Raw genomic sequence first — 11684 nt, 5'->3', positions numbered from 1 at the left:
CCTCCCGTATGGTCCAGTCATGAGCAATGGTGTGACCAAAAGAGTTGGGGCGACTAGCGTGCGCTACATCCGTTTGGTTCAGGCCGTAGTGCTGGAACATGTACAGGTGGAAGCGAAGCTCCTTTTGCTGGATCTCTTGTTCGAGAGGAATACTTTTGAAATATGAAGGGTCCTTAGCGGCCATGGCTACTGGTTACAGGGAAGCTAGGGCTCTTCTCGTGTCTTTGATTTGGAAGAAGGGATCGATATGCGCAGTTTATAGAACGGTGAACAGTTCAAGCTTTGGATAATTTAGCCATCGGTCTTTTTCAAAAATAAATACAATGATTTCTCAACTTTATGTTAAGTGTTACTTCTCAGTTGACAATTTCACAGCCCCGTCATACATAGATTTCGATGCCTTGCTCGTTGGTTAATGATATGAATAGCGTAGTTTAGTTCTCATTCGGATTTTTGTAATAGTGCTAGCAATGATTAAGAGAAATGTCAACAGTCTGGTACTCTGTCTCTTTCAGTACTGTATCCTTCTGGGTTTTTTCAAAGTAAACGGGTGACCATATGGATATGGATAGACCTGGTCAAGTCTTCTCTAAAGCTTTACCGAAAAGTCTTCTCTAAAGAAGTGACTTGGGCCGGCTTCATTCTGTAAACTGAGCTCCAATCCATGCCTTTGCTGATCATTGTGAGCCACCACTAACAAGCCTGTTCTATTATTGAATTGCGCTATAATTCACTTCTCGGTATAGATTAGACAGTTCTTATGACTTATAGAAACTGACAACCGGTACATCACACGTACACATGTGCAGAGTCAACTAAATTATATCCAAATGTTTGGTCCAGCTAGGTACATGTACAACTAAATATCTAGTGGGTTATTTGTGGGGTGCATGATTTGGACATCACGTCTCCTTCCTCCATTTGATGGCTTCATAAACGATCTTTTGCCCGATTGATTATAGCATCTGAAACTCCTCTTCATCGCTACATAGCAGGGCTTCTCTGGGTAATTTCTATTTTCTCTTCCTTTGCAAAGGTCTTCTCCTTCCTAGCAAAGAAAAGGTCTTTTCAGATAGACAGGCTAGGTACTTTCTTTCTGGGGGTGCAAGCCGGGTACTGTTGCAATTGATTTCTTGCAAGATTGCTATCTTGAGTCGCATCTTAATCGTGTGGAAAGAAGAGGTATGCTTGCTCTGCATTGCAACACCTTTTGTTGCATGCCTTCTTTGCTAACGAATGAATCGAAGAAAAGCTATTCCAACCTCCGCGGCAGAACACACATATATAATTATGAGTAGGTAGATCGCCAATAACATTAACCTACTTATCTTAACATGCAAGTATGTCGCCCTCGACATGCAACCATGCATATGAAAAACAAATCTGCATGTTCTTGGCAAAAAAAAAAAATCTACATGCAACCATGCATGACAAAAGGCCTTCATTCTATTATGTTATTTATATTCAGTAAATCATTTGCAGCTATATACAAGAATTAAATATGATAAATAATATGTATTTCAATTTCAATTTTCATATTATTAATCAAGAATATTCATGCTCATTAAATTGAACTGCAACCAATTTCCGCAGCACCGCCTGAGGTATCATCTAGTTCCCTCAGTTTCTCAGGGTGTTCCAAGTTTCTTCTATCTGCAAAATAGAAGAGTGATTTTATAGATGAAAGCTAATCAGATATAAAATACATATGATATATTATTTGACTATTGTGATAGTTGTAAAATATTTGTAGAGTAAAATTAGTATTTTCCATGTATGCTTAGAGAAATAGAAGTAGTGGGTTGATGATGTGGCATGCGTAGTGTGGTGGGATGTGTGCATGTTGAGAGAGAATATAAGAAGCAATTTTTATGTAGTATATGTTTAGAGAAATAGAAGTGGTTGGGTTTATGAGGTGGCATGTGTGATGAGGTGAAATATGCACATGTTGAGAGAAATAAGAGTTGCGGTAACCAACTATTTAAGTATATAACTAGAGAGTTTTGTCTAGTGGCCTCATGAATAAATGTGCTTGCTCTTGTTTCAGGTGTTCCACGTTGTTTAATCGTGAATGGATCACCAAGTTAGCACACGAAATGACCTGGAGCGTATGCTATTAGATGAAACCAAAGGCCCCGAGGCTCTTCCATTATCACTTCTTGAAGACATCACACATAGTTTCTCTGATGACCATGAAATTGGACGCGGCGGATTTGCAGTGGTTTATAAGGTACAATGACTTTGAACTCTCTCTTTTTTTATCTGAATTGTTTTTTTATGAATAACAAGCAGGCGCTCTGCGTTGTCATTAAGTAGAAAAAATGTCAATTAGGAAGAAAAACTAGCCAAAACAGATATAGCTACGGGGCATACACACTGGTCCCGAGGTCACGCGCCTACCGCGAGAGCCGAAACCTTACAACATGCTGATGGCAGTTTCTTTCGTCTTAGTCACGTTTAATCTTACACCTGACAAGCCATGCCTGCACATGCAGGGAATCCTTGAAAATGGGATGGTTGCTGTGAAGAAGTTGACCAATGTGTATTTGTATGAGAATAAATTTCAACAAGAGATTCAATGTCTGATGAAGGTGAAGCATACAAATGTAGTACGATTTTTGGGATATTGTTCTGATACCCAAGGAGAAATAGCAAGCTATCAAGGAAAATTTATCATTGCGGATATACGAGAAAGATTGCTCTGCTTTGAGTATGTGCCAAGAGGGAATCTTTGTGACTATATCTCAGGTAGGATCAAGATTTTTCTTAGGATTATTTATTTCATGCATTCCATCCACTCAGAAATTACTTACCATGTAATGCACCAGGTTTGAATGTCAAAAACATAGTTCCAAATACTAAACTACCTTTCTGTTGTCGCATTAAATACAGATGCATCTTGCGGACTTGAGTGGAGGGAACGTTACAAAATAATCAAGGGAATCTGTGAGGGGTTGCATTACCTTCACATAAACCATGTTCTTCATTTGGATCTAAAGCCTGGAAATATACTCATGGATGATAAAATGTTGCCGGAAATTGGTGACTTTGGTCTGTCACGTTGCTTTGATGAAGGGCAAACCCGTGTTATTACTACAAAAGTTGCTGGAACCTTGTAAGCTTGTTAAGCCCTTGAAATCACAAACCTTATGGTAGCAATGATTTATATTGCGCTACCTCTATGCATTAATCAATCACTTACCATTTTTCTTCTTATATAGTGGATATATGGCACCTGAATTCAATGATCGTGTAATCACACTGAAATATGACATTTATAGTCTTGGTGTTATAATCACGGAGATATTGACTGGAGCAAAGGGGTATCATGATGTTGAGACCGTAAGATCAATCTTTGGCACTTCCAAGATTAATGCTTGATCTGGAATAATTTTCTTTCATTTTGCCGCTGATCACATCTGTAAGGGTGATAATTTATAGTAGACACTCAATTAGGTGTTTCGTCTGAAGAATACCTTCCACTATGAAACCGCCAAACATGCTGCTACCTCCTAAAATCAGTAAAAATAACCTTGTAAGGTGGTTTTTATAATGGTTTTGCCATGCTAGATGTCAATCTAAGGATAGCTGCAATAATATATTTTCATACTAGATGGCTTGCTGACTTGCTTAGCCACAGGTGGGCTCGACCTGTATCTAATAAGAGAGGTGCCTAAACTGTCATTGCTAGGTGATCGCATGGAGTTATTTGCGCATCTAGTAATGAAAGAAAATACCGGTTTTAAAAGAGTGCAAGACAGTGAGTCTCGCAAGAAATTAAAGAAAAAAAAGCAAACAGAAAAACTATGAAAAGTCTTTCAGGAAAGTAAATATTAACTAGAAAGGCGTTCAGATTGAAAATCCCTAGCAATATAGCACTAAGCTATAGGGAAAGAAAGAATTCAATAGACGCAGAGGCCAGGTTGTTATTTCTGGTAAAAGAGCATTAGCCTATATTTCTACCTGATTTTATCGAGCATGAATGTGAAACTTAATTACATGATATTGAATGTTGACCTTACTAGAACTCTAGAACTATGAGAAATCGAAGTGCTTCACTTCTTCAATTTCTGGTATTTTCTTTCATGATGTTTTTGTTCCTAGTTTGATGCTTGAGTTGATTCGGTTGATGCATTGGCATACTTTAGTTTCCCATCCTAAAATATGTTGTTGATCCATTTCACAAATGATAATCATGGTTGCATTCTGTAGGTACTTCGAAATTGGAGTAGAAGGCTTGAGAAATCAAAGAGAGAACAAGTACGTGTATGTACCGAGATAGCATTAGAGTGCACGGAGTACAATCCAGCGAAGAGGCCATCTAGTACACAGAGTATAATTGATAGGCTTGATGAAACAGAAACAACAGACACGCAGGTATGTTCACAAAGTGAACTAGTACGTGCACTCTTAGTTTTATTGCTGACCGCTGGGAGCTGGTGAATGCAGTGGAGTTTTGTGTTGGTTGTTCAAGAGAACAAATGAGCATACATCCCACATGGTACCAAAACATATGATCTGAATGCACGGACAAATCACCAATATACCATGAAAACCTATGAGAATTTTAGTAACATCAGTACAAAATTTATTTACAATGAAAATATTCTTTTATGAATATTTAAAGTGGAATTTTGTAGCTTCAAAATTCAGCTCAATTAATTTAGTTCCATGTTTCAGTTTCTAATTCTAACCCACTCTTGATTCAAGCATTAAAATATATTTTTGAGTTTCCGTAATGTAATTTCACTTTATTTGGGAAACTCGCCACAGGTCAAAATAATGATCTTGAGTGATTCGTTACCTAGCAATTGAAGTTAAAGAAATTGTACCAAAGGAGAAATGACATATCACCTCTTTTCTCTTTTCTAGAAAGAGATACATCATCTATATTTCAAGCAAATTAGGATGCTAAAGTCAGTGAATTTTGATAATATTTACCTCAATTGCCAAGCAAGAAGGGCTATAAACTAAAAAAAGTTCCTCCGCAGGACCTCCTTGATGTCTACCTTGTCGAGCTTTGCTTTCCCGTTGATCCCAATACAGATGAACACATCGTATTTAGGCTTATGAATAAGAGCGCAAAGTCTTGGCGGTGCTTCGCAAGTAGTCCACTCCACGGCATTGTGCCTTCTAGGTCCACTTACACTCTTGTTGTCACAGCGGAACAGCAAGAGAGGCTACCTGAAGAAGCACACTATGATTTGATACTGCAGAGTAGTGTACGGGGAAATAAAAACATCCGTGCTTTTGAAAACCAATCTGAGTATGACCAATTCTTTGAGGAAGCTAATAAGTCGGGGAGCACTGTACATGAGGTGGCACTGAAAACTATTTTTGCTTTGCAAGGAAAGACAACGTCTGAGGTCAGTCGTTTTTCTTAAATACGGACCAGCATTTACCATTCAAAGCTGTAACTTTTTGGTCTGCCTTAGACCTTAGACTAATGCCTGGATTTGTGCAAGAGGTCAAATGATGCTCTTGATCTTGTGGTCAGCTTTGTTCTCACCTCCTGGCCCCTCTATATGACATGTTGCTATATTGCTATGACATGTTGATGATTCTATCGATGTCACTGTACACTGATGTATCGTTTTGTTATCTTTCCTTTCACCCATTTTCTTTTACTGATGGTCTTAATTGGTACTACGTACGACATAGCAGACAATCTCACAAAGAATAAAGGTATGGAGTTCCCTTTTTGCTTGCATACATTCTCGATTCTCTAACTTTAAGCTAGTTTTTCTGTCTTACATTACCAGTCTTTTGTTGGATCAGGATCAACGAATCATATGCGTGAAGAATACTCACGGCATGACGTGCTCCCTTGATGCACAGCCCACGGAGCGATGGTGAGTGCATAGCATATATAATGTGGGATTATGGGCACTGGAATATTAGTTTCCTCTGTACAAATGAATTGGATCACGATCATCATCGTATGATAAGTATCTCGTTGCCGCACAGTATTATCACGGGCCATCAGCACGGAGATGTTTGCTTGTGGAACTATGACACGCAGGCAAGTTAATGCATTATATCTTTATGTCTTCTGTATTGATTGGTCTTGATGTTTTTATCTCTTCTATTTTTAGTCGAGTTCATATCTTCCTGATTTTGCAATAAAGATTCCTTCCGTTCCAAAATAAATGAAGTTTTAGGTATCCTAATTCCTAAGTCAAACTTGCTTAAGTTTGACCAACTCCATGGAAAATGTGCTAACATCTACACAACATCAAATCGAACTTATAAAGGATGAAAGGGTAACTAGGCAGAACCGTTCCCTCCATGTCGTTGGCTATGAATAGTGCCGAGCGAGCGGAGCGGAGCGAGAGAAAAGAAAATATCTCCTCTTTCTCCATCCTCCCTCCTCATCCGGCTCCTCTTCTCCATGCCGCTGCCGCCTCCTCTTCCCCGTCCATCACGGCCGCCTCGCCCCTGCCGCCTTCAGCACCTCCTCCTCCCCTTCCTCATTTGTCCAGAGCCGCCGCCTCTCGTGGCTCCCGTGACAGAATTCATCGGCAGGGGAAGAGGGATCGACGATGGCGCAACCGAGGAGATGGAGTAGCATGCTCCTGCCGCCGTGCGACCCCATCCTTCCTAGAGTAAATAGCATAAAACTACTACAATTCGGTTAGGCTTTCAAAAAACTACCGGATTTGTTTTTTTCGCTGATAACCACCAAGTCCAAGGTCGGCTGTTTCAAAAAACTCAAATCACTATGGGTTATAAAATTATCCAGTTTATGACAGATCGGGCCCGCACGTAAGACAGACGTTTGGTTGACCGTTGTTTGACCGTTAACTTACATGTGGAGCTCACATCTAAGTGTCTCTTCATGCAGTTTTTCTGGAAAAAGCAATCGGGTCCCTGGAATTTTTATAAAAAAGCAATCCAGTCCCTGAAGTTTTTCTGAAAAAGCAATCAGGTCCATGCGCCCTAGCCATGCTCGCCGGCCACCAGCCCCCGTGAGGAGCTCGCTGGCCAGCAGCCATGGCGCCGCCGCGGAGATTCCTTCCGTCGCCCGTTGGCTACTGCGCTCCACCACGGGTCTCCCTTCCAGAGCCGCCACGGATCTCCCTTTCCTCGCCCGTTGTCGTCCAGTGCTGGCCGCCGCGGAGCTCCCTTCAATCCTGCATGCCGGCCGCCGCCTCATCCTGCCGGCGAGGCCCGCCTGCATCCTCCGTGAGCTCCCTACCGCACGGCCTCTCTCTCTTCCCTCTTCCATGTCGTGCCTCGCCTGCGGCTGCCACCACGCCCTGTCTCCTCTGCAGCCACCACCACGCCCTACCTCCTCTGTAGCCGTCGCCACCTCCACCAGCAGGAGCTCCAGCGAGCTCCTACCACGACCATGGCGAGGCTGGGGAGGTGAGGAAGGCCCTGGGAGGGTCGCCGGCTCAGGAGAAACGAGATGAGAGAAGAGAAGAGAAAGAGAGAAAGAAGAAAGAGAAGAGGAAGGGGGAAACTTACATGTGGGCCCCACATGTAAGTCAATGATCAAACTAACGGTTTGTTTAGAAGTAGGCCCCGGCTGTCATAATCATGATCAATCGGTAAGCACCCAGCAGTTTGGGTTTTTTGAAACAGCCAAACCCCTGACTTGGTAGTTATCAGCAAAAAAATAAAATCCGATAGTTTTTTGGAACTCTATCCCGAATTGTAGTAGTTTTATGCTATTTACTCTCCTTCCTACGCTCCGCCCCGCCCCTGCCCCTGCCCCCGCCTTGCCACATCCTCTGCGCCACCGTGCCATCACACCACCTCCATTTCTGCCTTCAGTGCCCCATTGCAGCCACCTGCTGGTCGTCCTATTCTATATGGAGCTGCACATCGGCTTCGGCTTCGTCGCCGGCGGCGACTTCATTGACCGCCTCCTCCTCTCCTCTTCGATCACGACTCCCGCGAACTCCGACCTCGTCGGCAGATCCCTCGGCTACTCGGGAAGGCAGCCATCAGCAGAGATTGAGGGTGCCTCCCCGGCAAGTACACATAATATGAAAATATATTTCATAAATAATCTTATGAGACTAATTTGGTGTTCCAGATGTTTATATATTTTTCTACAAACCTGGTCAAACTTAACCAAGTTTGACTTGAGACAAACCCAGAACTTCAATTATTTTGGAACTAAGGTTGGTATACGGTAAGTGTGGTTGTATATATCTATGATGCAGAGACCAAGGGTAATAAAAAATTCTAGTTTTATCCCTAAAAATCAGTAAATGCTATCATGTACTTCCGTCCGGATTTACTGGGGCCCCTCATATTTTGGACCAAATTTTGACCATTTATATAAAACTAACAAAATATGATGTATATGCTATAAAAGAATACTACTCCATCTGATCCAAATTAATTGACGTTGGTTTAGTACAAAGTTAGTACAAAATTTTGTACTAAACCAGCATCAATTAATATGGATTGGAGGTTGTATTGGATTTGTATTTGAAAGAGGATTGCCACGGTATATTTTTTGTGATATCTAGTTTATATTTTTATTAGTTAAATGTATAGTCAAAACTTGACCCAAATGAGGGGGGCTAATAGGAGGAATTGCGGTAGACAGGGGGTAATAAAAGCTTTTATTATCTATAAAAAAGTAAATACTATCATGTGCTTGCAGTTGATCGGGGGTAATAAAAGTTTATTGTCATGGAAGAAGGCTGATGTTTATTTCTGGTGATGGCCAATGCTACCCAACCTTCATGAAACCTTTAGTCTTCAATCACAGCCCAATATATATGTTTTTCCATGACGATTTTTCGATTGCCATCACAAAATGCATATGACGGAAAAGCTCAATTTGTATTAGCAAATTATGTAAACTCTGCTGCTCTGCATCAACTGAAGCTAATATTTGTATGTACTGGCAGGGAGGGATCAATTCGTTTAAAGTCTGGAAAGAATCTGTCATGCCTTCTTACTCACCAAAAAAAGGCATGCTTTCTGACTTCTATCTTTCCCAGGTTTTTTTCGACATACACTTCATACCATGCTAAATAACTTGGTCCCTCTCACTGCAGTTCATTCTGTTAAAGTTATCTCAAGGAAGAAATGGTTTGTGGCTGGGACATCTGATGGTGTAATCCATGTGTACAGTTACGACAAGAAGATACAAAAACTCAGAAGTTTTAGAGCTGACAGTGATTGCTTCATCACATCAATGGCCGTTCATCTAACCCATCCATATGTACTGTCATCGGCTTATCGTTGTATAAAGCTTTGGGACTGGAACAAGGGCTGGAAGTGCACACAATCATTCGAACAAGAACACTCTGATACCATAGGACAAGTCGCATTTAACCCAATGGACACCAACATTTTTGCAAGTGTTTCGGATGATTGCACAGTAAAGGTATGGGTTTCTCCTTGTCGCTTACTGAAAAGTTTTGCTACGTACTGTACATACTTCAGTTGTGGCTGTGTGCGTCGACTGATGCCATGCCAAGGCCAAGAGAATAATCCTCACGGAATCTAAAACCCTTTACTGACTGATGCCCTATTAATTGCCTATTCATATACTCAATGTTTAGGTTTGGAGCATTGGTTCTCGCGGATCTAAATATACTTTGTATGGGCATGGGAACAAAGTGAACTGCCTTGATTTCTTCACATGTAATGGTGGACAGTATTTAATAAGTGGTTCTGATGATCACACTGCTAAGGTATGCCATTATCATTGACAACAACAACAACAACAACTGTACGAGTGTAACACTGTTAATAAAGGCGCATGCCCTTTTTTTTGTCTAACAGATATGGGACATGGAGAAAAAGGCTTGTGTTCATACAATGGAAGCTTTTAGGTCTCCGGTAACTTCTGTCATTGCCCTCTCCGATGGCCCATATCTAATTACAGGTTCAAAAGATGGCTCTGTTCATTTCTGGAGCTCCGGTGATTTCAGGTATCACATTACCACTTTAAAACACATTGGCTAAGCCTTTCAGAACTTAACCCTGAACATGTGTCAAGTGTCAACTAGCATCCGCATGAATTAATTGTGCTGTTAGATGTGATATTTTTAGGAGCCACATTCGCATACATTCACTTTTTTAATACGACTTACGGGTTGGGTTCCACTATTGAACAATACAGCATCCAAGAAACAAAAACAGGTTCAAACGTGCTTTTGTCACTTATTAGTGCTCACAGAACCCCAAACCTTCGAGCTGCCGTGCAAAGGAGACAGAAATTTGGCATTACACAACCATGTTTACTTTTCTCTCACCTCTGCTCCTTACTGATGCTTTTGGTTTTCATTTTTGCAAGTGATTTGTGCGTGGTTCCTAGGCTAGAGAGAATCGTTAACTTTGCCTCTGGTGGAGCTATTTGGGGTCTCGGACGTTTCATGGGGTCAAGAAGGTAACCAACTTCATGTTTTTTTTTACGGTCAACCGTTGGATCTCTGTCACATAGTAAAACACAATAGACCTTTCGCACCAAGACAAAAAAAAGAAAGAGTGAATTTGTAGGCAAATCCACTGGCTAAGTTCATGTGAGATTTGACGAGGGCTTAAGAAGATTCTGATTGACTAAGGATTGGCGATGTCGTAGTTTGTTTGGATAGGATTTCTTTTTCTTGAGGAAAGATATATAATCCTCAACCTCTGCATCATATATATGCTTACACACTGCATTTTTAATGGATGCGCCACACCTTTTAACATCATTGTATCATTTCTTGTCATGCCAAACGCATAATACTTGATAACTTTATCTTTTAGGATTGTGATCGGACAAGAGTACACAGTGTCAATCATGGCCATCGACAATGAAGAAGAAACATTTGCTATCGAGGACGACAACGAAAAATCCATATGACCGGCATACCAGGAAAGTGGACAACTTTCACGCGAACTGAGGTCAATCAACGACTTATTTAGCGGATGCACGCTTATGCAGTGAACTCTGCTTTGTGTATTCGATTTGGCACTGGATTTCAGTATTTTGCATGCATCCGAGGTTACATTTTGGTGAACCATATGTCGACGTGCAGTGTGGATTTATTCAGGGATAATTTTGCTTTCTGTTCAGGAGAGGTGCTGACTCTGCCCACTGTCCGATACTTTAACTTTTATTATGATTTAAAAGTACTCTTTTATCATAGCCGTATGTTGATCAAGGACAAGTTTGACCATACCATTCTTTTAGTTATGGCATGTTTTGGTTGTCTGTTGTGGAAAGAGAAATCTTATCAGAACGCAAGTTTTCTGTTCACTTTAATAACAGGTTCAGCAAGCACAAGAGATTTCAGCTAATTTGCAAACCCATCCTGACAAATCCCGTGCTATGCATTCTCTAGGAATAATGGACATATGATCTAGGTTCATCTAATCTTTAAAGATGTATACATTAAGTTGATACGGGAAAAGCATCCATACCTGGCGGCCTGCATTCAAATCTGCGCCCATTTCAACCTGAACTTTAGCCGCATTCAGCACATCTGGTCGGGGCTCATGCTCGCGACGACCGTGTGGCTCATGCTCGTGGACGCGTCGTCGTCCACCGGGAGGGCGCCCCGCGTGCAGCTGTCGTAGGGGGTTGCCACTCGCGTCGCATGGTTCAGGGAGTGGAGGTGGCGGGGGGCGCCGCCGGCAGCAGATGATGCCGGAGGCGGTCAGGAGCAGGGGCGCACTGCCGGAGGAAGATGATTGCGGCCGCGGCCGGGAGCAGGGGCGCACAG

General features: G+C 41.7%; 1 pseudogene; it reads left to right on the top strand.

Moving 5' to 3' along the window:
* The first annotated feature begins 1005 nt into the window (after positions 1-1005).
* On the top strand, positions 1006-11368 carry LOC123067779 (uncharacterized; annotated as a pseudogene).
* The last annotated feature ends 316 nt before the right edge of the window (positions 11369-11684 follow it).

Source organism: Triticum aestivum, chromosome 3B (assembly GCF_018294505.1).
Source record: "Triticum aestivum cultivar Chinese Spring chromosome 3B, IWGSC CS RefSeq v2.1, whole genome shotgun sequence".
Taxonomy (NCBI): Eukaryota; Viridiplantae; Streptophyta; class Magnoliopsida; order Poales; family Poaceae; genus Triticum; species Triticum aestivum.
Note: the sequence above shows the minus strand (reverse complement) of the source record. Positions and strands in the feature narration are given on the sequence as shown.